At 34.2% G+C, this 27,780-nt stretch overlaps 1 protein-coding gene across 6 annotated transcripts in view; it reads left to right on the forward strand.

Moving 5' to 3' along the window:
- Positions 1-27,780, forward strand: part of NKAIN2 (sodium/potassium transporting ATPase interacting 2) — an 899,800-nt gene that overhangs the window by 449,504 nt on the left and 422,516 nt on the right. The gene's annotated exons all lie outside the window — the stretch shown is intronic.

The following is a 27,780-nucleotide window of genomic DNA, read 5'->3' on the forward strand; positions in this document are numbered from 1 at the left end:
CTGTCCACTATTGAGTCAGTGTACAAAGAAAGAAGCTTCAATCTGTCTTGTCTCTGGAAGGAAATAATATTGAATAAACCCATTTTTGCAAGTAGGAAAGCTATGACCCCAGAGATCAATTTTTGGATTGTGATTCACCAAACTCCGTGAAAATAGTGCACATTTAAATTAAGATCTAATGTCAAGATTATTTTCCATATGCCCCCATTCATAGCCAATTTTTTTTTAAGTGAAAATGAGAGACTTTATATACAGTCATTAGACTGCCAAACAGACAAATTCTGCTAACATGGAGCGCAAGGGTAAAGAAACAATGTCAAAACTGCATTCCTTCCACATTCACTGGTGTGAAGTGAAAACCCATATATATTTGCCAACCAATTAGGAAGGAAAAAATGGACTTTCAACCTTGCATGACATGATGTTTTCAAGTGTCACAACTCTGGAATGCCACATGGTATTGCAGCCACAGAAATAAATATAAACATTTCTGTCTGTCAGATGGGGGTAAACAGATTAGGATTTTGCTAAATCCACTGCTTGTTTTGGTCCTATATTGTGGCCTGGAATGAGCTCTATGCTGTTTGGTTTCCACTGGTGCCTTAAGCAAATGAGAGATGAAGTGATGTTGAATAGTAAGGGACTGACTTGAGATTTTGCTTTCAGGTTAGTAGGTAGAGTAGCCAGAGAGTGACAAGGCTGTATACATGTATGCAAATTACTGTCTTTGCAAAAAACCTCACTCTAATTCTGCTGTTTCCTTTTTTTTCTTATTTTTTTTGTATTTTATATATTTTCACATCATTTTTCATTTTTGTACAATTTATGCGTTTTCATCTTGGTTATAGTCCCACTAAAATTCCCACCACCCTTGCTTTGATCCATATTCCTTCTACCCCCCCCAACCCCCTGACCCCAGCAGTGTGACCAGTGTGTCTCTGGTTTATAGTTGCCTGTTGATTTTGATTTTTACTTTATGATAATAGTCTTTTTTCCTGATTGCTTATTTGGGTTTTTTAAATTCCTGCATAGCCAATATTTCAATGTGTTTATATTTTGTTATTGATACCAACATATGAATACCCTCCTTGCTTCCCAATGTGCAGGGACACATTTTATCAGCTAATAAATTTGACAATTCTAGTTACCTCTTCACTCAGCAATAGAAAATTCTGAAAACTTCAAAGATACGTAGAGACCCGTATCACATTGCAATGACCATGGGGTGATTTTCTGTTAGATGATTCATTTTATGCTCCCTGAAATTCAGCAATTTAATAAGATATGGCATTAACTTTGCTACAGATGTTTTCATTACTTAAAAGTTATTCTTGTTCTCTTTGAATCCAAGTATTTTTACATGTCTTCATGACCTCTGGTAACTGAGATTACTCAAATATTATTATTCATGCTGGGCAAATAAATATGTCCATTAATTTTAAGCATTTTGTTCTTTAATTTCATTGAGTCTGTCCCTTCAGCCTTTTATTATGCATTGGGGTACAAGGACAGAACAAATTCATTTTCATTCTGCCATTTGTTGTTTTGAAAAATCAAAGCCAACTCTTTTTGTCTTTAATTTTTCTAGATTTCTAATTCTATATTTTTACATATAATGTTATTAATTACTAAAAGCCATGTGATCCAATAGAGAAATTAGCATCATAAATTAATTCAGTTTAAAAAAGAACTTTAAAATGTATGCTGGAAGGTAACCAGTTCTATATGTTACATATTGATAGTGAAATTTATTGAGGATCCATTTGACTCATGATTCTTCTGCTCTTGAATTGAAATCTGGGTTAATTTAGACAAAGCTGAATTTGCACATTTGTGAATGTGTGGATGACTAGTGCTCTTTTACTTGCTAAAAATCATCTATACAATCTCGGCATTTGGATATATCCCAAATTAATTTAAAGTTGTTTGAATTTTTTGCTTTCATATTTCATTGTATCTTGCCCTATCATTTTTTTTTATTTTACTCTTTATCCAAAATGTCATTCATCTCTAATGTAGAGTATGTTTTTATAATAGTGGTTCAGTTCAACAAAACAAGTACCCAACTCTAATGGAGAAATTGTAAAAATGTGTTTCCTCTTTGAAAGGTTTTTAAGATAAAAAGATATCAAAAAAAATAAATGTTTGAATAATGACATGCTACAGTCCCCCAAGTCTTCTGAAGGATACGATGAATCCTTAGCTTATAGGGCTATTCCCTTTTCTCCCTATAACATGTTTCAACATATGAAAATCATTCATTCCTTTGCCCATCTCTCAGTAGATGGAGAGTTTTGAAGGCAAATTGCCTATTATTTATCACTGTATCTATAGCTCTCAGTTCAATTTATAGGCTCATAAATGTTTGTTATGAGAATAAATATTTAGCCAGAATGGTGAGATTGTAATAAAAGTAGTTGGCTTTTTGATTTAAAAGGTTTCATCCATGATAATCAATGAATATACAGAGGTACAATGACTGCTTTATTCATTGTTTGAAGTAGGAAACTTGATGGAACTGAGAAGACTTTGAGAGTGCTGGTAGCTTCACAAATAGTTATTAGTTTAATTAAAAACCATAACTGCTTTAGTAAAGAAGATGGCAAATGAAGACATTAAAGGCAGCTTTAGCTAGGAAATAGAGATTTGTTGGTACACTGATTTTTTTAAGTGACCTGAGTGAATCTTCCCTCCCACAAGTGGGTGAGGTTATAGTCATGCAAACTGTTCCCAGTACCCCTTGAGCTCACTTCCAATAATCAGTGAAATTACTAAATTATCTGTAATTCTCTGGTGTTTCCATGTCCCCTGTGGACTGTGAGTCACATTCAAACAGGCACAGTGTATGAAGTTTAATGTTAGCCCCTACCAGAGCACTAACGCGATTTAATGTACAATAATTCAGTGTTTCTGGGACACTTAGTGAAATAGAGAATGTTCTCAATAGATATTTTCACGGAAATCATGCAAACCTTGTTGATCTTGTCTTCCTTTTACACTTTTTCTCCTTTCATGGATTGACTTAGACAAGGTAAGTAGTTAATTGGAGGGGACTTTTTGATGTGTTTACAATTTGAATATTACATTGTAATACATTGCCCTAAGCTTCCATGTCTTTTACTGATTATTTATGTTTACAACAAATATCACTGATAGAGATTGTCATATTGCCTTAACTCTATTAAGGACACACTGAGCTCTGGCTTACTATGTGATTCACTAGCATGTAGTCTAACAGTGGACTTTGGGGGCTCTTCCTACAAATTCTGTAGTGCAGTCAGCTGCTCAGAGTGATCAAACAGAATGGCTGCTCAGAAAATACTAATGTATTAACACCAAATCAGTTAATCTGATCATTATCCATATGGGCTTAACATTGTAATGATTGCTTGGAAAGGAAACAAGCAGAAATTATATAAGAATACATTTGACTTATTTTTTTAAAGATTTATTTATTTATTTATATAAGTACTGGGTACAGTCAGTTGTGCAGGAGGGTGAGAGGATTCACCAGAGCCAGAATGGGGAGCAGAACAGGCAGACTGACGAAGTACACTGCTGAGGGGAGCAGCTGGCATGGCAGGAGAGGTCTGTCGCAACATGTGGGACCCTCGCTGGCAGCCCAGCACTCAACCGGTGCGCCACCAGGGAGGCCCTACATTTTATTTTTAAATGCTGATTTTAATATTTATTTCTATCTGATAGGAATTTTATACATTTTAATAATTGAAGGTCTACAATAAGCTAACATATCCATCTCTTGACAAAATATTTTACTACAGAAAATATCAACAAAGTGATATGCATCTTATATAAGAGCAAAGATATATTACACTGAATAATGTCATAAATTTGGTTTAACAGAATGCACTTGTCTCTTTGCTCAATAAGTTAAAATATTTATTTAGAAGAAAAATAATAAATCATTACAATTGTGGGTGGTATTTCAAAAATAACTAGCTATAATTAGTAAGCATCATAATTTAGCTGACTAAAAATTATTTCAACTTTATATTTTGAAATAATTAAAGATTTCAGAAGATTGCAAAGACAGTCCAGGCATCACTTGGATCTGTCACCTAGTTTCCTCTAGTGGTATAGCCTACAAAACTACAGTGTACTATAAAAAACGAGAAAATGGCACAATATGCGTGTGTGGGTGTGTGTATGTGTGTGTAATGACCACTGTAATCAAGATACATAACTTTATCACACTACAAAATTCTCTTGTGAACTACCATTTTATGGCATACCCCACCCTCATCTCCACCATTTTTAAACTCCTAGTAGCCTCTAATTTGTTCTTCATTTCTGTAATTTCCAGAATATTATGCAAATAGCGCCCTTAATAATGACTTTTTTTCACTCAGCGTGCTTTTAAGATCTAAGTAGTATGTATCAATAAGCTATTCCTTTTTATTGCTAATTTGTTTTATATGGTATGAATATACCATAATTTGTTTAATCATTTACTCATTCAATGGCACTTAAGTTGGTATTATTTTCAAACTGTTACAAATAATGTTGCTATGAACAATCATATCCAAGTTTTTGTATGGAGTTAATTATTTCTCTGGGATAAAGATCCAGGAACCTGATTGCTGTATACTAGGCAAGTGGATTTTTGTGTGTATTTGTATCTTAAAAGAAACTGCCGAAGTGCCTCCCTGGTGGCACAAGCAGTTGAACACCACACTGTGAAGCTGTCCACAGCCTCTGCAGCATGGGTTCGATCCCGGCCAACCAGGTTCAAACCCACATGGCATGGCAGACCTCTCCAGTCTCGCCCGCTGCTCCCCTCAGCAGTGTATTTCGTCACTCTGCCTGTTCTGTGTCCCACTCTGTCTCTGGTGGATCCTCTCTCCCTCCTGCTTCTCTGGCCTGTACCCCAGTACTTGTATGAATAAATAAATAAATAAATAAATAAATAAATAAATAAATAAATAAATAAAAACTTAAAAAAAAGAAACTGCCAAGCTACCTTTTTAGAGTAGTTGTAATTTTACATTTCCACCATCAGTATCTGAGAGATCCAATTTTCCCATATAATTACCATTTTTGTGGCCGTGACTTTTTTTTTAAGATTTGTTTATTTATGCATACAAGACCTGGAGTACAGGCCAGAGGTGCAGGAGTGAAAGGATTCACCAGAGACAGAGTGGGGAAAAGAAGAAGCGGATTGACTGAAATACACTGCTGAGGGGAGCAGTGGGCGAGTCTGGAGAGGTCTGCCATGTGGGTAGCTCCCTGGCCAGGGATTGAACTCATACTTCAGTGACTGCAGATAGCTTCATAGGTTGTGTCTTACCCCTTTGTGCCACCAAGGAGGACCGTGACTTTTTAAAATATTAGCTGTTGTAGTATGTAAGATAACTCATCATGTTTTTAGTTTGCATTTCCCTAATGTCTGAATATCTTGAAAGTCTTTTCCATGTCATTATTTGTTACCTTTATAACCTCTCTGCTAAAATGACTCTTCAGGGCCTCCTCACTGGTGCAGCAGGTTGACCTCAGTGCTGTGAAGCTGTCTGTAGCCACTGCAGCACGGGTTGATTCCCGACTGGCCAGGGACATACCCACATGGCGCAGCAGACCTCTCCTGTCTTGCCCACTGCTCCCCTCAGCAGTGTATTTTAGTCAGTCTGCCTGTTCTGTTTCCCAATCCGTTTCTGGTGAATCCTCTCACCCTCCCTTGCCTCTGGCCTATACTCCAGTTCTTGTATGCATATATAAATAAATCTTTAAAAAGAAAATAAAATGACTCTTCATGTTCTCTTTCCCATTTTCTAATTGTATTGTTTGCTTTTTTGCTGTTGAGTTTTGAGAGTTATTTATATATCCTAAACATAAGTTCGCTATCACATATAAGCTTCACAAATATTTTCAACCATTGTTCAGATTGTGTTCATTCTTTTGGCAGAATTCTTCACAAAAGAATAACTTTAATTCCGATGAACTCTAATTTATGCCTTCTTTTTGTTTGTATTCTGGACCATACTTTTGCTGTAATAGCAGAACATTTTACCAAGTCCTCATTCCCCAAGAATTTCTCCTAGAATAACTTATAAAATTTCATAGTTTTATATTTTGTATTTAAGTATATGAATTTATTTTATTTTTTTAAAGATTTTATTTATTCATTTATACAAGCACTGGGTACAGTCAGAAGCGCGGGAGGATGAGAGAATTCACCAGAGCCAGAGTGGGGAACACAACAGGCAGACTGACGAAATACACTGCTTAGGGGAGCAGCAGGCGGGAGGAGAGGTCTGTGCACCATGTGGGACCCTTGCCAGTGGCCGGGAATTGAATTGGCGCTGCAGAGGCTGCGGGCAGCTTTGCAGCCCAGCGCTCAACTGCTACACCACCAGAGGAGCCCAGTATATGAATTTATTTTTACCTAATGTATAAGTTTTATGTGAAGATTTATCTTGCATATGTGTACTTATAATATTTGTTGAAAAGTCTCTATTCCGATTTAACTGATTTGTTCCTTTGTCAGAAATATACTGGATATTGGGAGTGGGTTATTTCTGAGTTCATTTTTTACAGCCTATTGACCTACATGTCCATCTTTCTGACAATACTATTTTTTCTGGATTACTGTAAGCATAGCATTAGTAATATCATCCTTAGTTTATTCTTTACTTTCAGGGTTGATTTAGCTAGGTAAACTCCTTACTTTTTCATATAAATTTTAGAATACTTTTTCCTATGTATACAAAGAAATCTTGCTGATTTGGGTAGTAATTACTTTAAACCTGTATCAAGTTGAGGATGACTGGCATCTTTACTGTAGTGACTCTTTTAATCCATGAACATTTATGATTCTCCATTCATTAAGATCACTTTGATTTATCAGCATTTTGTAGTTTTCACCGTACAAGTCCTGTATATGCTTTTAATTTTCTTTTTTTTTTTTTTGAGATTATTTATTTATACAAGAACTGGGATATAGTCAGAGGCACGGGAGGGTGAGACAGAGCAGGGAGCAGAACAGGCAGATGGACCGAAAACACTGCTGAGGGGAGCAGCAGGTGGACAGGAGACGTCTGCTGTGCCATGTGGGTTGCTCCCTGGCAGGCCGGGAATCTAACACACACTGCAGAGGCTGCAGACAGCTTCACAGTGCAGCACTCAACCCACTGTGCCCCCTGGGAAGGCCCTCTATATGTTTTTCTAGATATACCTTACTATTTTGAAGTTTTGAGTGATTGTCAATATTTTAAATTTCTGTATTTATTGGTAGTACCTACAAATATGACACGTTTTAAAAAAAAAGGAAATATACATGTTGTTCCAATAGTTTGTGATATACCTTAACTCAGTTATTAGTTCTGTGTGGACTTTTGTGGGTCACTTGTGAATTCTGCTTAAACAATCATGTTATCTACCAACAGAGGTATTCTTCCTCATTTGTTTCTGATCTCTGTACCTCTTTCTCTGTATCTTTTTTCTGTTGTTGTTATGCTAGTTAGAACTTCCACCACTATACTTAATGAGATCGATGGAATCAAACATACTTGACAAAGTTCCAATAAGGGGGAAAGCATTCAATTTTTAAAATAAGCTATGGTCTTAGTGGTAGTTTCTTACATGGAGGAACTTTACTTCCATAATTGTTTTCAAGATTTCTAAATCTTGAGTTAATATTGAGTTCTGTTTGATAATTTTCAGCATCAATTTATGTAGTCATGCATTTTTTCTTTAGCCTGTTACTATAAGGGATTACATTGATCAATTTTCACCTATTCAAGAAAGCTTGCACCCCTTGAATAAACACTACTTGGCTACAGCTTACTATTATATTTATATTGTCAAATTTCATAGACTAATGTTAAGGATTTTTGCATCTTTATTGATAAGAGATATTTGTATGTAATTTCCTTACTTATTTTTATAGTGTTGTCAGAATTTATTATCTGGGTAATAGTAGCTTCATAATATGAATTGGAAATCATTCCAACCTCCACTATTTACTGGAAGAGATTTAAATAATATTAAATCTTCTTTAAATATTTAGTAGAACTTTCCCAAGTAATTATTTGGCTCAGAAAATTTACTTTTAGAAGTTCTAAAATTATGAATTTCTGTAATAGTTTTAGGGTTGTTCAAATTAGTTTCCAATGGGTGAGTTGGTAGTTTGTACTTTTCAAAAATTTCGATTTCATTTAAGTTGTCAACTATATATACATAGAATTGTGTGTAGTATTCTCTTACTATCCGTTTGCAATCTGCAGATTTCTGTCTTAGTATCATAAATGAAATTCCTATACTTTTCAGATATTGGTATTTTATGTCATTTGTTTTTTGTCTTTGTCAGAAGCGGTATTATTTTAATTGACTTTTCAAAAGCCAGATTTTTTTTTTATTGTAAATATCTGTTTAAAAAACACATGAAAAAATGTCCAACTTTAGGGAAGGCAAATAAAAGCTCTATAAGTTTCTTCTTTACGAACTATAATATCTAAAAATAAAAGGACGGGCAGTACCAAAAACTGGAAGCGATAAAGAGCAACTAGAATTCTCATGCACTGCTGGTAGGAATATCGTAAGATTGAAACATCATGAAGGGGCCTCCCCGGTGGCGCAGCGGTTGAGCGATGGGTTGCGAGGCTGCCTGCAGCCTCTGTAGCACCAGTTCAATCCCTGGCCTCGGGTGAGGGCCCCACATGGCACGACAGACCTCTCCTGCCGCGCCCACTGCTCCCCTCAGCAGTGTACTTCGGTCCTTCTGCCTGTTCTGTCCCCCGCTCTGGCTCTGGTGAATTCTCTCACCCTCCCGCGCTTTTGACTGTACCCAGTGCTTGTATGAAAAAATAAATACATAAATCTTAAAAAAAAAATTCATTAAAGAAACATAATGGAAAGCAGTTTGGAAATTTCTTTTTTTTTTTTAAAGATGTATTTATTTATACAAGAACCGGGGTGCAGGCCAGATGCGTGGGAGGGTGAGAGTATTCACGAGAGACAGAGCAGGGAACAGAACAGGCAGACTGACGAAATACACTGCTGAGGGGAGCAGCGGGCGAGACAGGAGAGGTCTGCTTCGCTATGTGGGATTCTCGCCGGCCAGCCGGGATTGAACTTGAACTGCAGAGGCTGCGGACAGCTTCACAGTGCAGCGCTCAACTACCTGCACCACTAGGGATGCCCATTTTGACAATTTCTTTTAATGACAAGCTCTATTAGCCAGCAGTCCCAAGTATCCTAGGTATTTACCCAAGAGAAATTGAAAGTTTGTCTACCAAATAAGCCTTACACATAAACATTAATAGTAGCTTTATTTATAATAGCTAAGAAGCAGGAAAAAAATTCCAAATATCCATCAGTAGATTAATGGGTAAATGTTTTGAAAGTAATCATGAAATGTAATGCAATAAAAGAGAACAAGCTACTGACACAGGCAATAACATTAATTAATTTCAGATCACTATATGAGTTGAAAGAAGTCAAACACTGTAAATTCTATGATTCCATTAACATCAAGTTCTAGAAATGGAAAAACTAAGGTACTTTGATAAAGCCAAAAAAAAAAAAAATTCATCCTAGGTTGTGGATGATAATTGAGGTGCAAAAATGTATATCTTAATTGAGGGCCTCCCCGGTGGCGCAGCGGTTGAGCGCTGGGTTGCGAAGCTGCCCGCAGCCTCTGCAGCGCCGGTTCAATCCCCAGCCACCAGGCGAGGGTCCCACATGGCACACAGACCTCTCCTGCTGCCCGCTGCTCCCCCTAGCAGTGTACCTTGTCGGTCTGCCTGCTTTGTTCCCGCTCTGCCTCTGGTGAATTCTCTCACCCTCCCCCACTTCTGACTGTACCCCAGTGCTTAAATAAATAAATAAATCTTTATTTTATGTGCTGTTTTCATGGGCTTTTACATTTCCAATGTCAGTATTAATACAAATACTCCTTAAAATGTATACATTTTACCATATACCTATACCTATACCTCATTTAAAAAGAACAGTATTTTTACTGGTTTATGTCTCCTTTATTCTGTGAGTTAATTTAGGTTTTTAATATTTGGAATTGAGTTCTCTTTATTTTAAGAAAATTTTATTAAATTATGGGTTTAAATACTTTTCTGTTCCATTTTTTTATTTTATTCTGAAAGAAATGTATTTCCTTAACCAACTTTTTACCTCTTTTCTTATCTCTATTTTATCTTTAGTAGCTTTCTGTGCATTTATTTACCTAACAGCTTAGTTTTCTTTATTTATGCACTTCTTAATTCCTTCATTATTTCTGAAGAATTTTTTTCCCTAGATCTCTCTTGAACACATCAGTTTTTGTTTAACATCTTCCCATTGTATGTTCATCTAATCTGTGAGATTTTTCTATTTCTAATTGATTTTTAAAAATTCTTTCAGTGTTCTGTTTTATTAATTTCTTTTAGCTCATTTTAATCTTTAATCTTTAGATGATATACCTTATACCTACAGGGTTTTCTGAAACCTATTATCTCTGGGATCATTTCCTCTCTCTCTCCCTTACCTTCATGTCCATATCCTGCTCATTTTCCTATGACTTCCAGTGGTATTCCTTAAACCTGGATTATATGCTTCTGATTACTTCTGAAGATACCAAATAAGTTTCCACATAAAATATAGGTGCCTGGTATAAATTGATTTTCCAATAAAAACATTTTTTTCAGGTTAAGCATATCCCATTAATGTTTTTATTTGCCAAATCAGGTAATCCTACCAGGAAGGAATATATACCCTACAACTGTGTTCATGTCCCTCATTTATTCCCCTTTGACATCAAGTGAAGTTAAATGACAGTGTTTGCACCCCCACTCCCAACCCAATTTGTTGCGCTTTCCAAGAACATGAAGACCAGGATTCTATTCATTGTAAGGTTTTTAACTTTCTAGAGGTGAGTTTAACTTATGATTTAAGGTTCTGTGGCTATTGAGACTCATCAGAAATCCCTTTGTGTTTCTTCTGACCTTCATTGCTCATCTCTCTTAGTGGTTTGGCCATAATTACCATATTCTGGGGGTTGTACCATGGGAATCCTTATCAACCAGTATGTAAAGATGCTATATATTTCCTTTCCCTACTTTGGTTGATATTTTTGGTTTCTAAAGAAATTTTAAATAGAATAAAAGCCACATAGCTACATACCAGTAATAAACTGGAAGTCCCAGAATCAAGAGCTTTTAAAATGATGTTTTCTTGCTACTTTTCTTGTGTATTAGAACACAATTGATTTAATATATTGATCATCTTTCATTTTTGGACTCTTAATTAGATCTAATCATTTGTCTGACAATCCTTGTGTAAATAATCATATCATTTATGAAAAATGAAAGTTCAATCATTTTCTTCCCAACTTTTATTAATTTCTTACATTCTCATCTAATGCCTGGGACATTATGACAATGGTGGATAATGATGTATAAAAGAAGCCATAGCAAGTATTCTAGTCTTGTGTCTATTACTTAGCATGATTATGGGAATAATAATAGTATCTACATGACAGGATTCTTTAAGGATTGCATAGAAGCATGTAAAATTATTTTAATCAGTATTTATTACATATTGAACTGATAATAAATAGTAGCTATTATTATTTTAAATTTCAATAAAATAATTGCATGCTATACACATAGAAGAATAAAGTAGCAGAAATAAGCTTGGGAAATAATAATTAGACTATCTATCCAGACACATTTATAAATACCAGTATAATTCTGGGCTACTCTACTGAGAAAGAAAATATAAGTAAAATAAAAAATAGTGATTTTATTAATGAATCCTGCATTTTATATAATTTTCTTCAAAAATAAAAACTCAGTTACATTTAAGAATTTTAAATAATAATAAAGTTGTAGAACACAGGATATGGTTGCTTCTCTTAAAAGATGGGGAAAGCTTGTGAATGCGTGAGGAAGGTAGACTAAGCTGGAGAAGCTAGAAGTAGGTACAAGGACATATTACTTAGAAACAATCTGTGTATGCTATTCTAAGACCAGCTTTATTGAAAATTATAGTACAGATATTACTAATTTACTGTGGGGCACTTTAAATGCATACCCTTTAAAACAGCCATAACCTGTGTGATTAAAAAAAAAAAAAAATTCCATCATGTATTTGTAAAATTACAGAATATTTCAAATATTGATCCTGGCTTATAAATTTTCCTTTGTAATTGAGTCCTGTTATTGCTTAATTCTTATAGTCCTATTTTGTTTATTCTTGTAGTATTTTCATAAAAGGAATTTATGGAATCTTATTTTTTCCTGAATAAATTCAGGTGATTTTCTCTTTGCTGTAACTTGTAGTGATTTTTCACACATAAGTCAGCTTTCCTGGAATACCATCTCTGATACAGATATTTAAATCCAAAAAGTTTATTGGAATGTACTCTCAAGGACAAAATCAGGACCGCATAGATGAAAAATTAGAACTGCAATGCAGTTGCAGCACCAGAACTACTTGGTATTATAAACCTCTAAAGCCATAATACTCTTTCATATATGTTGAAAATTGGGGGAGTGATGAGTACCCATTTATATATCCTTATGGACCTGTCATTGAATGTTTGCTGCTTTCAAGAGTGGGATATGACATTGAGTGAGGCAACTCCCTCTGACCAGGAGACAATTAGTTGAGAATTAGTTATTAGTTGTTATTTCCAGATTAGTGGGTGGTTTCTTTTCCAACATAAACTTTGCCCCACAATATTAGTGGGGCGAGCTGTTACAATTGATCATAAATGACTCTATCCTCTGCTGCCCATTATATTAATATATTCTCTGGGCCATCAGCTCTCTGTCCAGGTGACTAACCTTCTAGAGTTATCCAGATGTTTAACCCTGAAGCATCTAAGCCACTGTTAATCTGTCAGAATATGGCTACACCTCCAATGTGTAGAGAATTGCCATAAAACCTGGGTAGAGAATTAACAAGAGATACAGCACAGCTTCACCAGGGTAGCCAACATACTCTTCCTTGACCACACTGACAGTCAGTGCCTAATACCCTACCAGGAGGTTAACTCTCTATTCCTCACTAATATTTTGTATCAGAGACTAAAGTAAATGGGCAACAGCATGGCTTAGATATAGAGGGGCTGTTGCTTTATCTCTGAGCAGAAGCATTTCCCTCATAAATCTAGCACCCAGATCTACAGAGCCTAATCTGTGGGGAAAGGAAGAACAGAAACTCTGCTTGCATTTCTAAGAATGGTGATAAGCAAAACTACTCCTGTTTTCTCTGTTCCATTCTCAGACCTATACATTTTATCTGTCAGAGACACATAATTGTTTAATAGTAATTAATATAGGACATACTGCATCCTGGAATAAGACACCTGGCCTTATATGGTATCATTTCCAAGTTAATATCTCATGTGTATTTTCAAAATTCTGATGTGTCTGTCAGAATGGCAGCTTCTAGATGCCATGGGAATGGTACCTCCCACAGGCATTTGTAATGTCCATCCTTCATTAACTATAAGCATTTTATGGGATCTGGTTTTGGCGAATTAAACATTACGAAGTCTCGATTTTTCTACAGTCTGTAATTAGGGAAGTTAATCCATGCTCAGAATGTTTCAGTTTCTGTCAACATGAATAAAAAATGGGAGTCACTTCTAGGGTAATTGGGGTTCAGTGTAATCATCTGTTACACTGGCTGTTGGTCTTCTCAGGGGCTCAGCTCTTGCTTTATTGATGGAGATAGTTATTCAACTTTGAGTAAATAAACTATCCTAATTCACCACTTGCAAACAAGTGAATATTGTCAGTGCTACTTCATGCCACCAGCTATCATTACATAATCTATCCTCATTGCCAGGCATCAAAAGGTAATTTGGGTCCAAAATTCCCTTTTTCCTTGTTTTCCACGATCACTTTTGATTTCTATGGTTGTTAGATATTTACAAGAATATATCCTGAGGTGGAAATTCAAATGCAGGTGATTTTTGGTGGGTATCCTCAGAGACAACATATGTAAGGGAGTGAAGGAAATAGGACTACTCAGAAGGAGTTTAGCTGTAATACCAGAGCAACAGAAGCCTCACATGACCCATATGCACTTCTGAAACTGGGTGGTAACTCATAGATGCCCTTAATTGAGACAAGAGTCTGAGACTTTTGTACTTCTATATCATATGCTGATAATTGTCATGGAAGTGAGAAAAAGTGTAAGGAAAGCAGCTCACTTTGAGAGCAATTCCTAAGAAAGGACTTGGCTTTGAGCTATCAAAAGGCAGTGCTTTGGGCAGCTGGATAATTAGTGCCTCAGTCTCAGAAGATACGTGAGTAGTATCCACAGCATCTGCTATAGTCTGAGTTTGAGATGCTTTACTTGAATTTTATTTCTTTCAAATACATGTCTTTCACCCTGAAATTTTATACAAAAATACATTGATTTTTTCCCCCAATTTACATGTAGGACCTATGGGAAAAGTATAATTTCTACATGAATATGACTCTATTGATGCATCAACAGTAAATAGGGCATGTGATTTTACAAATTGTTAGGATGGATTTTTACCTTTCTTCACATTCACTTACCTTGTAATACCTGTAGCTTTATACATGCAAAGCATGCATTTCTGCTAAGATCTTTGTCCATAGAAAAAGAGAAGGAAAAACCATAAACACAATATATGGGCATCCAATCCAAAACCAATTCCTCACTTGTAAAATATTTTATACACCAGGGCTAAGTAATCATAGACTTGCATAGTAATTTGATGAAGACATAATAATTGCGTATGTAAAAGTTGATTTTTAATGCTGATTTGGACTTAATTTTACCATTGACTAGGAGAAATAAATTTTAAGGGAAAGATAGTCTTTAAATATTTTATCCTCCTATGTTTAAGATGGAGATTTGTAACTTTAGCCTTAAAATTTTAAAAAATATATATATATAGATTGGAATAAGTAAGTTCTATGAAATATAATTATCTTTTACTGTAGCTTGCAGATCATCACTATTTGAACTTTTTTTAAAATCTTTTGGAAAAGTAAATGTGTGTTTGTGTGTAATATAGTATATGTAAATAAATATACATATTAAACCCTATTCAAAAGTCATATGACACATTGTTGACCATTGTTTTAACATTCTCCAAGGGCCTATCTACTGAAGCACACTTGAATAAGTAGTATCATTCTACAAATAATGTATCTACTTGAAAACCATTAGAAGACTGATGTTTTTTTTCTTAAGATATACTCCTTAATAAATTGTGAACACATCCTTCATAAAATAGTTATTGCATAATGATGCAAAAAGTGATTGCCAGTGCTAATACCCTAATCATTATTTCCAATAAAAATGATTGACTGTCTAAGTGACTGACAGAAGGAATGAAGCATCCTGTTTATTGCTATCACCAGTGTTGGACTAGCCCATGGGCACTTTAGCTAAGGCTTGTTATGTGAAAAAGGATCTATTTCTCCAGAAAAATAACAATAAAATCACATTACATCCACTCAACAATGTTAGTTTCAAAATTAAGTGTAAATACCAATATTTTCCAGGTTACAGAGGTAGAGTCATAATGGAGTTAAGATTTAAACCCAGTTCTCCTAACTTTGAGATAAATCTTTTGTTAAATAATGAATTTAAATAAATAATATTAACAATCATATTCCTAGAGATATGTGCAGGCAAATTAATGTACTATATCAAAATTCTTAGAATTCAGAAGGAAATGCATATACCAAAATTAGGTCTGAACGATTCTATTAAATCTAATCAACTCAATATACTATGTATTTATAGTGCTTGCCCAATGTGGGGCATTACTTAAGAGTTAAAAATTGTTTTAAAAAAATGAGAATCTCAGTGTCAATGTAGTAGTTTTCCATTGCCACATGACAAATTGCTACAAATTTATAGGCTTAAAATATTACCCACTTATTCTCTTACAGTTCTGTAGCTCAGACGTTCATCTGGACTTTACTAAGTACTATGCTTAGAGTGTAATAAGACAGAAATCAAGGTAGTGACTATTCTGGGCTTTTTTCTACGGCCCTGGGGTACATTCTGCTTATAGTGCACTCAGATTGCTGGCAGAATTCAGTTCTAGTTAGTTGTGGGACTGAGATCCCCGATTCCTTGCTGGCTGTGGCTGTGAGCTCTTTTAGCATCCCCAAGCCCACCAGTATTCCTTCCCCAGTGACCCCTATCCCTCAAATCAGCAAAGGCACATGTCAGCAAGTCTCTAAGTGCTTCAAACCTGTTTGAGTTCCTTAATTTTGCCTACAAAAAAGAAAAAAACTAAATTTTTAAAAATACTCTATGTTGATTAATGTTTCTGAATCTAAGTTTACACTTGAAACTGAAGACTTTGGTTCATAAGATAAGCCTATAGCTTTGTTTTTGTCCTCAAAATATAGAAACGAAATCAAAAGTATATTTTATTGACACTGTTACTGTATTCCAAATATAATTGCATAACCAAAAGATGCGTAACTTCAAATTGAATTATTCTCTGCATTGGATCAAGTGATTTAAAGGGATTTTTAAATCTTTAGAGTTAAAATTTAGATTGACTGATTAAAAAAATAAGTAGTTCCTATATCCCACAATAGTTCATTTAACTCACCTGAGAGTAAACTTTCTGCATTCCATGCTCTGTCAATAGTAGCCATTATTTAGATACAGACGTTTGATTAATTAAAAGTCTGGTAATTTTAAGTTTTCCTCTCAAACTGAATTAATAAAATTTGGATTTGAACATATGGTTGGTAATTTTAAGTTTTCCTCCCTAACTGAATTAATAAAATTTGGATTTGAACATATGGTTGGCTCTTTAAGAGGTTTCATTTCTCTGGGCTTTTTAGCACATCAGAACTCTTGAGGCCAAAATACCAGCATAGAAAGCAGTGTTCTTTCAGACATGTTGGGATAAACCTTTTATTGTTGACAGTATCCAACCAAGAAGACAAGTACTCAGAAGACAGATATCACATGAAATATTCGTAAATGTCCATCCTGTCACTTATGCAGGCAGGAAAGAAGGCACCTAGCATAAATTTTGATACAAAACTTCTTACCTGAAAGGAAGTTAGGGAATTGCATTGTTATAGCAATTTTAAATGTTGGGGAGAGCTTTACGATCCAGCCTACACTTTCAATGTAATTTCATACAAAGGACCCAAGAGGAATAAAATTTCCTTAATGTGTCCACATAAACTAAGGCCAAAAACCATATATTTTGTCCTGTATCAGTATTTGAATGTCTATAAAACCAAATACAGCAACTAGAAATCTTTGCAGGTCTTAGAGCTAGATTTACCATATCCCACATTAGGATATGGCTCTTTACCTGATTATTTGACTGGCTTTGAATTTGATGTGAAGACTAGAGGGATACAAAAATAAGGAGATAGGCCTCCCCATGGTGGTGCAGCGGGTTGAGCACCGTGCTGTGAAGCTGTCCACAGTCTCTGCAGTGCAGGTTCCATCCTGGCCGGCTGGTGAGAATCCCACATGGCGAGGCAGACCTCTCCTGTCACGCTTGCTGCTGCCCTCAGCAGTGTATTTCAGTAGATCTGCCTGTTCTGCTCCCCACTCTGTCTCTGGTGAGTCCTCTTATCCCACGCACCTCTGGCCTGTACACTAGCTCTTGTATAAAAATTAATAAATCTTAAAAAAATAAGGAGAGATTAAAATCTTTTGGGTTGAAAAAGACTGGTTAATTTTCTAGATTCAAAAGTTAGAAATAGTAAACTAAGTTTACTCAAAATTCTCAATGATCACACATCTTAGTGAAGCTTATGTATTTAAATTTTGAAAATATCCCTGCTTTTCTACTTTTAAATTTTAAAAATTCTCATTTTCCTTATTCAAACATTCTTAATATTATCTATAATATAAAATTTCTTCTTTTTCAAGATGTAGATGTTTTACATTTACAATGAGACAGCTAATGCTTAAATTGAATCTTTCAGGTTGTTTTTAAGACACAACTGATTCATGCTTTTCCTTCATAGATGATCTTGACTATTTTACTTTAGTAAACACTAAATTGCTTTTTTTTAAGATTTATTTATTTATGCATGCAAGAACTGGGGTACAGGCCGAGGTGTGGGGTGTGAGAGGATTCACCAGAGACAGAGTGGAGAACAGAACAGGCAGATCTACTGAAATACACTGCTGAGGGGAACAGCGGGCAAGTCAGGAGAGGTCTGCTGTGCCACGTGGGTAGCTTCCTGGCCAGGGATTGAACTACAGTGACTGCAGATAGCTTCACAGGTTGCATCTTAACCCCTTGCACCACCAGGGAGGCCCTGCTTTTCTATTTAATTGAAAATGTATAGCCTTACTAAGCAAAGAGGAATTATTTTTCTAGAAAATAAAAGAAACAAGAGAAATATAAAGTAGCAATTATTTGCTTGCATAATAAAGAAAAAAAATCAGTATATACATAGGTTGCAGTTGCAGTTTTCTCAAATACACACACACAAGTGCTCTTCTCTACAAAGAGAATCCTAATCTTGTTAAGGTATTTAAATAGACAGTGAAGCTCTGGAGGTCTAATCCTCTCTCAGGTCTAGGGAATGACTTCTAATTGGTCTAAGATAAGCATGACAATCCCTTGGCCAGGGTATATGGAATAAGTTTAGGATAGGCAAGTGATACACTTCCACCTAGTGAACTCTAAGGAAGTCAACTTCCCATTGCCTCTGGGAAAAGTTTTCTTTCCTAAAAGAATAAACTATTACAGGAAGAGGGGGCCTTTTCTGCCCAGCACCATTTTGCCTGCAGGGCGTGTAAACAATGTAAGGATTTGAAAGAAAATCCCAATATAAAGCCACAGCCATGTCAAGCACTGAGCCAACAGCAACTCTTCCAGAATTCTGTATGAGAAAAGATTTTTAAAACCCCAATAGTTAAAACATCTGTAGTTTAATATTATGTTACTTGCAGCCAAAAGCATTTCTACTATAATGGTTGTTTCATTTTGCTTTTATTTTTAATCCATTTACCAAAGTAATTTTGAGCAAGTAGATCTGAGCCCTGATTTTCAGATAGTACATAGAAAATTGTTTTGTAAATAGAATAAAAATAAAGCTTCTTTTAAAATGAAAAAAAAAACTAGCTTTAGTTCATAATTTTCAGATGTATCAGTTTCTGTAAATTTGGAACTTCACTCAAATTAAATTTACAATGTAAAAAGTATCCAAATACCAAGTTTATAATACTGTAGAAGAAATACATATTTATGTGTACATGTGGCCTCTGAATTGAACATTGCCTCATTCATTTGTCCCTAGAAGCTAAAATGATTACACAGCTAACTGGATCAGTTGTGTCATATTCAGAAACACTCCTGACATGACTATATATACTACAAAGACTGTGGGGAACAAGCTGTGGCAAGTAGGGTAAACAGGCAGACTTTATTTTCAAGATATTAGCAAAACTATCTTTTTGAAAAGAAATTGCACATTATCTTTGTTTTTTCTGAGCACAGCTTTCCAACAGTGCCACAGCTAATAGTTTGCAGATGTGCTGAGTTGCTGAACCCTTCAGGATTCTGGGTTAACTGGAGCCCTGGAATCAGTCACCTTCAGCTGCACCCATCCCCTTTACTTACATGTGTGCTTACAAACATCACCATTGCCTACGTGTGCCATGAATTCTTTCACGAAGCACAGTTGAATGGCTAAAAATCAATACACGGATAATAATGTATATTTTAAAATAATTGTCATAAGAAGAGAGGATTCAAAATTTTAGGTACCATCAACTATATTAGTCACCTAGAATCATTTCTTCAAAGTGGCCAAAATAGTTATAAAAATGTAAGCATGTAGGGTCTCCCTAGTGGCACAAGGGGTTAAGCACAACACTGTGAAGCTATCTGCAGCCTCTGTAGCATGAGTTTGATCCCCTGCCAGCCAGAGAGCTACCCACATGGCACAACAGACCTAGCCTGTCTCACCTGCTGCTCCCCTCAACAGTGTATTTCAGTCAGTCTGCCTGTTCTGTCCCTCACTCTGTCTCTGGGAAATCCTCTCACCCCCTACACCTTTGGTTTGTACCCCAGTTCTTATATGCATAAATAAATCTTTAACAAAAATATAAGCATGCAAATAAGAGTAATGCTGTCCACTCAATTTACCAGGTCAAGTATTCATTAATTGTCAAATATATCCACTGAAGAATATTTGGTGTAAAGACTGAATTAGTAGATATTAAACAATTGGTAATTTGAATACTAGCCAAAATTTCAAGGCAACTATGATGACTGTAAATATTGGATTATTTGTAAGAGTTTTTAATATTTTTAATATTATTTAATTCCTTTGCCAAACTAAAAAGTATCCATAATATTGATAATAATTGTCTCTTACTTTCCCTCTTTTTTGGCTTCAAAGTTAGTTGCAATAAAAAGTTGCTTAAAATTTCATCTTTTTTTCTTGATATATAACTCATTTTGACAAGTTTTTACAATTCTGGGAACATTCAATACTCTAAATTTAATGATTTTTGCATCCTAGAGCTTTATTCAATAACTTCTGAAAACAATAGTACAGTGTTACATTGTTAGAATGGTGAAAATGCACTAGGAACTGGTTGAGAATCATAAAACAAGTACCTCTTTTCCTATCATAGATTTTTTTTTACAGCAATTACATAAAGGAAATAAGTAATAAATAATAATAATAAAAATAAAGGAAATGAAAGGTATTTCTGTTTTCCATTCAGAAATTTGCAATGGATTAATTCTGAAGCAGTGAAATAATTGCCCAAAGGGTTTAGTCTCAATTTAGAAGATAATTACAACTTCTCACAAGTATTATACTGCCCAGGATTACATTTCCTTGACAAAAAGGCTTCGGAGGAAAGATTTGGGGGTTCAGAGAAAGGATCAGATAAAGCCAAACTTAAAAACTAACCCTTAAAAGTATACTGAAGAACCGAGAATACAAAAGGATAAGAACAAAGTGGGGAGAAGCACAGTAGAAAATGGAGGTGGATTATGGGTGCTTTGGTGGTAGCAGCACAAAAGTAACAATCCCGAGAAGGTGGGATCTTCTACTGCCAAAGTACACACAATTATGTAAGCCAATGTTACCTCAATGAAAAATTTAAATTAACAAATTGAAAGTATAATTAGTTTCCAGTGACTCCTGTAACAAATTACCACAGACATGGTAGCTTTACTGGGCCTCAAGTAATTGTCTGACCTGGAGTTTGGAAGTCTGAAATCAGCATTGCTGAGCTGAAATCAGGCATCACCTGGCCTCTGGAGTTTCTAGAGGAAATGTAACCTTTGATCCTTCTGACCACCTTCTGACCACCCTTCTGGTGGTTGTAGGAGTCCTGGTAGACTCCGACATAGCATCTTCAAATTTCCATCTTCTCTGTTCACTTTGTCTTTTTATTTATTTATGTAAAATATGAATGTGTCTTCCCCTTATAAGGACATATGTAATTATACCAGACCCAACCAGATACCCAGGGTATTCTTCCCTTCTCACAATCCTTAATCACATCTGCAAAGTCTTTCATTTTGCTGTATAGAGTAGTATTCACAAATTACAGGGATTAGCCTAGAATTGAATACTTTGGGGATGACTATTTCATAGTCTGCCATTTTAGTATGTATAGCAATGTAGGAACTGCAAAGTATTGGAATATTAGATTTATGATACTCTTCTTTCAAATTCTTGTAATATATTTTTAACATGCATTATGATATAATCTTGCCTGTGATCTTCAAACTAGAGCACCAGGATCAGAGGAAATGTCAGCTTTTTAGTGTTATTAGGCTAGTCCAAGAAACGTCAACACAGAGAAAACCAACCACTATTAGAGTTCTTTAACTGTAAAAAAAGAGAGATCAATAAATAGGACTTTTAAATTATTCACTAACAAAAATGAGTACTGTCTTCTGAAGTCATTTTTAAACACAAGTGGTGATGAATACAAGACAATAAAACATAAATTTCAGTCTGAAGGTATTTCTCTTCTAATCAATTACTGCTTTCAGATCTAATCATACATCTTTATCATTAAAATGTAACTGTATGAACAAATATTCATAATAAAATTACAATTTGATTCTTAAACTACACAAATTTCAGCCTTTAAATGTATAAATAGAAATATCATTAATTCCTATTTATGTTTGATTATCCTTTCAATCCTCTTATTTGCATATCAATTAGAATGTTTCCATATAACCTAATTTATTATTATTTAGTATCAAAGACCTTTCAGTAGAACCCAACATGAGGACTAAGAGATTATACATATCTTCATATGAAATATTTTGTATGAGTTAAAGGGAAAGAAATTAGTCATATTCAGGTGATGCTACTGTGGATGAATATATCTATGTTTATTCAATCAATCAAAGGGAATTGTTTTCTACTTTCTTTTTCAAGAATAGAATGCCTTTGAGAACACAGTTTAAAAACACTTTATTTTTATGTATAAAATTTAACATTCATGTTTATTTATTAAAAAAATGCCCCATTGGATAGTCTAACACATACTGTCTTAGAAATCACTAAGCAAAACATTTTCAGGTGTCATTTAATAAACTAAATCATTTTTAGCAAAATCCAAACTTCTAGAAATTGATCAAAATAGAATAGGAAAAGCATTGAAAAGTTAAACAGTAAAAATTTGTGACTCATAATGCTTCTCTGAATTGACCTGTATGTTGCAATATGTTCTGTGAGACAATTTATCAAGCTAGGAAATTCAAGTAACAGAATATAGCATAAGGTTGCCATTTAATTTTGGTATTCATGAGTGAAGCATATTCATAGAAAAAAGATTGGAAATATAAACACTAATATGACACTGGTGATTATATCTAACCATGATAATTTTCAATGTACCTCTTCTGATGTTCAAAATTTTAAATGTTTTCTCAAATAAGATAAAGGAATTTCAGTAAATGGGAGAAAACATAATACATTTTTAATGAACTATAAGTTATGCCATCTTGACATGTCTCAATAAATATATTCCAAGAAAACTTCAGTATATGATGGTAGCATTGGTTAAAAAAAAAAAATGAAAAAGCAGAAATCTGCTTCTCTCTCTGATGGGTAGTGTGATCTGTGATTCAAATCATATTTCTATCAGATTCTCTCTGATTAACTGATCAGAACATTCATCCCTGGTCAAATTAATGTGATAATTATTAATTTATTTTGTTTAGGTATTTATTTTAAGGCATATGTTTTTATGGTAAGAAATATTTGTTACAGAATTTATGAATTAGGAGATTGAGTTTTCCTCATAAAAACTGACTCACTGGTCATAAAATGATCAAGAATTAGGAAATAAGCTGCCTTATTTATGCCACTTTTGCTCTTTTATTATAACAATGAATGTGAAAATTCTGATTGTGCCTAAGTAGATTAAATGTTACTGCTGCTGAAAATGAAAAAAATTAAGCTAAAACGTAATTAACTTTGAGCAAAAGATGGATGTTGTCCAATCGTTTTGGGCAAGGATATTTGTTTATGGGTACAGTTTTATATCTATTAAAACACCTTCATTTTGAATATTGAAACACCTGAATGTTAATAATTCTAAACTATTGCCTGAATGATTTGTTTTTAAGACATAATTTGCTTAATACAATGCTTCTTAGAAATGCTTTTATCACAGATCATTGGAACTGATTGCATTATTACTTTTATATTAGCTGTATAATACCAGCGATATCATGTGTTAAAACAAATGTTATTTCCTGTTAAAAATAATCACAGCTAAAACATTCCTATAGATTGCACTGATTCTGTATCTATGATAAATATAAATCATTTTAGGGGAGTGTGACTCATATCCTATGTTTCTCTATAGCATCTTTTATACTTGCATCCAGCCAGCACTCAATAAATATGAATTAATTCACTGTCCCAACTCCTTTTATTTTTTATTATTTTTTTAGAATATTTTATTGATGTAACATTGGCTCATAACATTATGTAAGTTTCAGATATGCATCATAATAGAGCAACATCTGTATATACTACATTAAGTTCCCCACTAAGGATCTAATACTGTCTCCACCATAGAATGGACCTCTTTTATCCAGTTTACCCAATCCCTTCCCTTCTACTAGTCATTCATTTGGTCTTATACTAAAAGTTTATTTTTGTTTTATCTAGTTCATTTTTTTAATACTTTTTATTTATTTTTTTGGCTTACAAAACTGTATATGATTCAGTGACAGGGGATCACACCTCTTCACAAATATGTTGCCCACCACGTGGACCCGCCAACAAGGGAAGCATATTCTTCACCATAATCATTTCTTAGTTTTGATTCTTTGTGGATTGAGCACTTAGGGAATCATTTTGCCAGTGATTGCATTGAATTGTACTAGCCTCCTACATCTTCTACTGATTATGTAAATATTATCTAATAATGCTTTTCTAAATTTTAGTCCTTTTTAAGAGAAAGTCACTAATTTAGATCATTCATAAATATTTATTTATGTTCTCCATATACACACATATATGCCATACTATTAATAAAGCAGGCTTATCTGTGGTAAACACAAACATAGTCTCTGCAGAAGGATGGGAGGGAGAAAAGATAAGGTCTCAAGAAGATGCTTCTCTGGTGTCCAAGAAAAAGAATGCTTATACATAAAATCTTAAAAATTTCAAGACAGGGCCTCCCTGGTGGCGCAAGGGTTAAGTACTGCACTATGAAGCTATCCGCAGCCTCTGAAGCACGGGTTTGATCCCTGGTCAGCCAGGGAGCTACCCACATGGCGAAGCAGATTTCTCTTGTCTCGCCTGCTGCTCCCCTCAGCAGTGTATTTCAGTCAGTCTGCCTGTTCTGTTCCCAGCTCTGTCTCTGGTGAATCCTTTCACCCCCTGTGTCTATGGCCTGTGCCCCAGCTCTTGTATGCATGACAAGATAGATCTTAAAAAAAAAAAAATAGACAGGAAAATAAATTACAAAAAAAATTTCAAGACAAAGTGAAACACGATTAGAAAAAGGGTGTAGTTATTTTTCAATATTTTTTTTAGTGACACTTTTATTTACCTTAAATAATAGCCTTTTTCATGAAAACCTGACAAACTGATGCTAAAATATAAATGCTTTGTGTAAGTTAAATATACTCCATAATTGAAAAATATATAGATGTTAATTTAGACAGCTTTAATGTAGGTGGGAGAGTTGGGTAAACATTGGCAGTGTCGTTAAGGTATAATTCATTATTTTCTAATAAAATGTTTAGCAGTCTTTTAGTTTGAGATTCTACTTTTCTAATTATTTGTAACCATAAAATGTAATAACCCATGTCTCTGTTTCTGGCCAGTATTTTGGCCTGTTATGATTGACAACCTTAACTAATTTTTATCCTAGAAAATTAATTTGCTTTTATCATTAAGGCCACAAATACAACAGGGAAACCATGAGGATACACTTGTCTTTTTCAGCTGATAATTTTAACCATTTAGCTGGATTCTCAAGTTTAATCAATGCCTAAAATTGTCCACTTAGTGCTAACTGTAGAAATCAACGCTTAAAAATGAATTGCATCGTAGATGGTGATTTTTCTATCACTATAGATATCTCATAGTTTTTTCTATCACTATAGATATCTCATAGTTAAAAACTATAACATAAAATGTTGTATTTTCCCCAAGTAAAAATTAAGCAGAAGAAAAATAGTTTTATTTCCAAACACTACAAGTTTGGTGCTACCTGGCAAGTGTGATACTTTGTTATTCTGTTAGGATCTCTCCTGGGCAGTACATCATGTTCAATTATATTCAAACTGAGCTATTGTCAATTATACCACATCAACTATCTATAAAAACTGGGAAGAAGTTAGTAAGGGTCATTATACTCTTAAATAATTATGACAGGTAATTTCAAGAATAGTGTGAATGACAAGTCTTATTGACAAAAATTTTCATAGGTCAAATTACAAAGGAATGGAAAATCTCATCAATATTTAGGCAAGTCAGCAAAATCCAGCTGTAAATTAGGCCTAGATAGTGCCAACTATTAAAATGAGAAAAGCAAGAATAAAAATAAACATGAGAAAGAAAAGACAATGACTGTTTTGGTGGTAGGTGTGGTGTGGTAACATGCATATGAAGAGGGGTGAACTTGTACTCCCTATCATATTGTGTTGCCCCCAATCAGGGTTGCAAATGAACATTGCCTCAATAAAAGATAATACAACATAAAAATATTAAAAAGAAAATTAAATAATAAGAAGTTAACGAGTAAATTTAATTGAGATAAAGTTAAATTACATAAGTCCCTCTCTTAAGGTAATGATGCAAACTAAGGATTATCTTCTGTATTAGGATGGACTTATGTGTTTAATAAAGGTGCCACACTACACAATGTGATAATTCTCTTTCGTAAATCTTTGCTAAAGTTCGATGCATTGTGGACTAAGTGTTTTGTAATAAGGTAAACTCTGAGATGAAATTAATGCAAATATGTGGAAGGAATGTCTATTATATTCCTTCTGGATTACTCTGGGAGAAAAGGGATAAAAAAAAAAAGATCAAAATTATTACTAATAACCGTTGTGAAAAAAGCTACACATAAAATGTGATATAGTAAATGCTTTATCATTATGTAGTGTGGTAAAATCAGAAATAATATTGTTTTAATGAAGCAATTTTAAAAAATAATCCCTTTCCTCAAGAAACTTATTGTGCATTTGGAAGAAGTATTCCATTAAGTAGATATAAGACCTAGAGAATGAAATTAGGACATGTAAAATCTTATTGGAGCACAGTATAGTGCTAAGCTGATTCCAATTTAATATTACTAAGGAGATAATATTTAAATTGATCTTTGAAGAAGAATAAAATATTGATAGTTGGTATGAGTAGTATCTAAGGGAATGAAAAATATTAAAGAATAAAAGAGTAGCATACAAAATAACATAGATGTAGGAAAAAGTTTTTATTAAAGATAGAATACCTTGTTAATTTGATTTGTGTGGAATCCATGATGACTTAGGAAATGAATTGAAATGTGTTTCAGATAACAAATTACAAGACCATGGAGGTCATTGAATTGTAAACTAAAGAATTTGGATCTCACCATTAAAAAAAGGGGAGACATTGTTTTTTATTTAGCAGAGAAATTACATGCTATCCTTTTTCCCTTTTAAAAAATCCATGCATACAGTTTTCTTTGTTTACAGCATTTCCCACCCTAACTCTTCCAATCCCCAAAACTCTTATTTGTTAATGTCCTTAAATTAGATTGCTTCACCTTTTATGGAAGATGTTTCTCATCTTCTGCTAAGTTTTGCAGTCCTCTTTCTCCAAACAGGTTATTCATATCTACCATTTTTCCTTCCTTGTGCTCAGACTATATATCTTTTTAATGACTTTCGTATAATCACTTCTAATATATCTCCCTCACTTGAATTCAGGGATATTATTGGTCTGCAGTGTCTGCAGTATCTTTCTATATCCTATCTTTTAAGTGCTTAGTAGATTTTAGTTGACTAAATGATCAGAACTGTCTTGTTATGAAAAATTCATCATCAGTGAAGAAGGCACACTGATTATACAACAGAATAAAATTAGGGATTATAACTAGATGGTCACTATAATGGGAGATTTTTCGACAATAAAATAATAAAATAAAATGAAGTGATACAATGGATAGAGACATGAGTATTGTTTTAAAGATGATTCTAAATACATTAGAGATTGTTAGCAAATGTGGTTAATTTTGCTAAAGACAGATATGAATTCTCTTTTTAATGGTTGTCTTTGATATGTCTTTTGGCACATCCAATTTTTTTTATTTTTTCATTTTATTTTACAT

This window comes from Talpa occidentalis, unplaced genomic scaffold, assembly GCF_014898055.3.
Source record: "Talpa occidentalis isolate TD23 unplaced genomic scaffold, MPIMG_talOcc4v2.1 talOcc4.2, whole genome shotgun sequence".
Taxonomy (NCBI): Eukaryota; Metazoa; Chordata; class Mammalia; order Eulipotyphla; family Talpidae; genus Talpa; species Talpa occidentalis.